General features: G+C 41.0%; 1 protein-coding gene across 1 annotated transcript in view; it reads left to right on the top strand.

Moving 5' to 3' along the window:
• Window positions 1-285: 285 nt before the first annotated feature.
• Window positions 286-4,681, top strand: part of pcmtd1 (protein-L-isoaspartate (D-aspartate) O-methyltransferase domain containing 1) — a 19,519-nt gene continuing 15,123 nt past the window's right edge. Inside the window, exon 1 of the mRNA XM_005721458.1 lies at window positions 286-548. The gene's annotated coding sequence lies outside the window, so the exon portion shown is untranslated. The remainder of the gene's footprint in view (window positions 549-4,681) is intronic.

Below are 4,681 nucleotides of genomic sequence, written 5' to 3'. Positions count from 1 at the left end.
AGCAAAACAACTTTTTTCACGACATTCTACAATTGTGAGATGCACTAGGAGATTTGATGTTGTGTATCTTGCATTCTAAGTTGTATTTTGTTGCATTTATAATATACTAAATTTGTGCTGCTACTATACCTCGAATACGTCTCTCTTCTAGAAGAACTTTGATTTGAGCGCAACGTCGTGGTGAAATAAAGGTAAACAAACATAATTTAAACGCGCACACAAACACTAATAAAACAAAATCCCAGTTGGTTTTGCAAAGATAAACAGATAGCATAGATAGCAGCGAGAGCAACAGTGCTTCCTTCTAACGACGTTTTAAAACCACGTGACCTGTGTTTACATCCTCTTCTCAGCTGTTTCTTTCTTCTTCCACTTCGACACAACTGCTTGCTGTTGCTACTTTATCTCTCCAACCAACCAGCTGGTTAGTTAGCGCAGTAAACTAGTACTTAACGAATTGAAGAAGCTGCTGGTGTGTGAAAGTAGCTGTCACTGACCGTCGCACTGAACAGCACTTTACGAGGAATGAGTAAATGCGACACGGCATTGTGAGTATTTCTTATTTGGATTTCGTTATTTAGCCAGCGGCTGTTTGTGTAAGAGTTACACGCTTTGTGTTGTCGTTGGCAGCTGTATTAGCTTTTCGTGGTGTGACACTGTTAAGTAGCTGCGCTGTGTGTTTGCTAACTGTGTAACGGCAGGATAAAGAGGCGAGCTTACCTAACCTGCTTTGTCTGTTTTTAGTGATGGCGCACTCAGGCCCACAAAAAGCTAACGTTAGCCCGCTTTAACTGCAACTCGCATAGCGTTGTGTTGCACTGAATGATAACTCAAACCCTCAGGTTCCACCTGGAACACATAATTTCACATCGTATTCTGCTTTATTTCTATGTTGAGGAGCGCACACGCTAAAGCTGTGAGTGGGCCTGGGGTGACTTTTCTAACAGAAGTGCGAGTTTTCTCGGGCGAAATTATACTCCGAAAGATCTCTGATTTATGATCGTTTTATATCCTGTGAGAATATTTCTGTTATGATACACGAGTCTGATATTTTATCCTCTCCTTACCAAACCGGTTTAGCTAGTTGCTGTTAAAGACTGGGGTTAATCGCACTGCAGAGAGCTGGCCAGCAACTGCGTTTTGGTCGACAAGTGGGAACAAAAGCTACATGAAAGCCTCAAACACACCACAGCCTCTCGCTGTTTGACAGCTGCTTTAATAAGTGCTTGGCGTATGTTTCTCACAGGTGCGGACGGCTTTGATTGAGGGTGAGCCGTGATTAATAACGCTTGACAGGGTTTCATGAAAACGCCGTTGTTGTTGTTTTGCCCCATCGTCACACGCAGTGCGAAGAAAGTCTGATTGGCCGCTGATTGGCTGACGAGCTGCGGTCTGTGTGGCAACCGCGAACACGTGACCAGGTTGCGCGCGGATTGGCTTCACCAGGTGTCAGTTGTGGGAATTTGGGGAACATCTGTGTACACCATTGCATGTAAAAACAGAGAGACCAGAAAACGGCGCAAACCTGGGGACTGCATTTCTCCCATAAACAGCACCTCGCTGGGGAGGTGTCACTGATCATATCTTAGTCCATTCAACAGGCTAAAAAAACCAAATATATGTAGGTTGTGATACCTATATAGATATACAAGCACCACAACTTAAAAACTAAAGTATTTTTTTCTGAATTCTGATGAGTATGACTGCAACTATCTTATCAAATAACCTCATGATTATTAACTTAATACTTATATGAGCAAGGGACCAGAAAATGGAAACCTTTAGGCTAAGCCCTTGCCATAAACCTCATCTTATTTCATCGGCGTAACTTTGTGCTGAACATTGGGGGGTCAAGATCTCTGTCTAAATAAATAAATAAATCTGGGTAAATTCCCAGATGATTGAACATGCATAAATAGTCTGTTGATTTTCTTCACTCATTTCAGTTATTACCAGCAAAATAATTGCAAGATAATTCATAATTTTATTGGGAGGGGGTTATATTGGTTCGGTCTGATTATTGGGGGAGGGGGGTCATAACCCCCCTGGAAATTACGCCCCTGTCTTATTTTAAAGTTGTGGTCAGAAGTTTGCATACAGGTGCGACTGTTAAAAATAATTTGGGGCTTTTAGTGATTTCTTTCAACTGTTCTTTTTCCAGGATGGAGCGATTGCACAGCACACATGTAACAACTTAAAAAAAAAACAAAAATTGGTTTGCATTTGTTTTTAATTTTCTCTTATCCATAAGGTCAGAAGTATACACACAGCTTAAATATAAATACACTATAACATACCCTCGATATAGTTGTTTTGGTCCGCAACGAAGTGCGATTACTGAGTTCACACCTGCACCAAGGATGAAAATGTACCAGTGTTGCTGCGATGAGAGGAAATAGGTTAGGGTTTTCAGGAACCACCAAGGATGCAGCCTGTCACAAACTGGAAACTGCTCAAACCCGAGTGTCACTGTCCACAGTGAAATGGGTTTTACATCATCAATGGACGGAGAGGGTGCAGACCAAGAAAGAAGCCCCTACTCTAAAATCAACACCTTCAAGCTTGACTGAAATTTGCAGCTGCCCACATCGACAAGGCAAATGCTTGGAGAAAAGTTTTATGGTCAGATAAAACAAAGATTCAAGTATTTGATCACCACGACAAGAGGCATGTTTGGAGAAGTAAAAGTGACGCTTTCAAACCTAAGAACACTGTAGCAACTGTCAAGCACGGTGGTGGTAACATCATGTTCTGCGGTTGTCTTGCTGCCAGTGGTACTTGTACATTGCACAAGGTAGATGGAATAATGAAGGACTACAAAAGTTTGAACTTCACCTTAACTGTACCAGCAGGCCATTGCTCAGTATCTGCATTTGTGCTTGAAGCCATTTATAATTCTTAACTTGTTTGATGTGCTGCTTACCACAACAAGCACAAGCATAAACTTTGGTCTTTTAACTGTATTTTCATAAGTTTTACAGCTTTTCCTACTAATGAAAACCTCCCTAATGGCCATTAATGCTACACAAAGTAATTAAACAATAAACCTGTTCCACTCCAATGCCCCTGGTACCAGAGGCGAGAGGGAGAACTCTGGTTTAACTCGATGTACCGCCAGATCTGTTACTTGAATATAGACATGGGTGGTATCCACTGAAACATCAGGATCTCAAAGCCCACAAAACCACTCTGACTAAAATTCACTGAACTAGCAGCAAAAGAAGACCGAAACTATGCTTCACGTTTAAAAACAAACAACAAACAAACAAAAAATAAAACAACCACTGACTATAGTGATTTTTCTGTTACTTTTGCTTTCACCACGATAAAATCGTACTTCCTGCACTGCTTTCTCTCTGTGTACTTTGAGACCTGTAGTTTCCCATTTAAAAAATCTATTTGCTGCATCATTCGCTTTCTTATTTCGGACCAATCTACCATTGCTATAGAAATCTTTTATAACGACTAGTTAAAAAAAAAAAACACAAAAGAAAACTGGACAGTCTGAGCAATGAGCTACCTGCTTAAGATCAAAGTGGGCATGATGTGGCCCGCGGTGGAAAATGAGTTGGACACAGTTAGATGTTCCAACAGGATAATGATCCCAAACACACATCAGAACTGGTCTTCAGTAAAATGAAATCAATAAAGCAGGCTAACATTAATATTCTGGAATAGTTTTCCTAAAGCCCTAACCTCAACCTTATTAAAAATATGTTCACTATGCTTAAAAGCTGGGTGCGCACCAGAAAACCAATCGATTTTAATGGACTCCACCAATTCTGCCAAGATGAGTGGTCAAATATTCAGCCAGAGTTATGCCTGAAGCTTGTTGATGGCTACCAAGGTCGAGGTGCAACTCGGTAAGAGACATTAAACTACTCAAATATTTACAAGGGTGTATTTATAACTTTGAGCCTGTATGCATGTATACTCAACAGTTCAAAGAAATCATTAGAAGCCCAACATTGCCATGACACTCATGGTGAGTGTATTTAAAAATCTGACCACAAATGTAGCTATATGACAGGTGCACAATAGTCCACAGGACTAACACAGAGCCAAAGCAGACAAGAACGATGAGTAGACAATAGCTGGATTCCAGAAGCAGAGAGTTCTTATGTTTCTGGATACTAAAAATTAGGTCTGCAGACATGACCCATAACTATCCACGCCTTTAGTGTGACTGTGAGATGCACCACCATGCACGCTTACACTGAAATTCATAAATGCCGTTGTGTTCCTTTTTTTTTTTTTTTTTTTGCCTGTCCCATTTGGTTCTTTAGCCATCAGAATTGTTGTGAAAAAGGGAAAAAATCTCCTGGATCATCTGTTGAGAGAGAAAGAATAGAAAACAAGCAAAAAAAAAACAAAGCAACATACTAAACACAACACCATCGCATTAATCTAGCTAAGTGCAAACAGCAGTAAATACTAAATATTCAGTGTTGTTGTGCAGCACGCAGGACAGACAGCGCACAATGTGCTTTGAAGTAGCAGCCAAGAAAGGTGTAATTTAAGTCTACGAACAGTGAACATCCGTGTGGATCAGCGCGCTTGTATTCAAATGGTTTCCACATGTAATGGTCTGCAAGAGGATGTAGAGAATCATAGCCATGTCCCCCAGGGCATGAAGCAGGCATGGAGGAGATCCAGGCCCCAGACATCCAGAGGCCCCAGA

This window comes from Pundamilia nyererei, unplaced genomic scaffold (assembly GCF_000239375.1).
Source record: "Pundamilia nyererei isolate P.nyererei 1_Seehausen unplaced genomic scaffold, PunNye1.0 scaffold00004, whole genome shotgun sequence".
NCBI classification, from domain to species: Eukaryota; Metazoa; Chordata; class Actinopteri; order Cichliformes; family Cichlidae; genus Pundamilia; species Pundamilia nyererei.
This window is presented reverse-complemented; position numbering and strand designations above follow the sequence as displayed.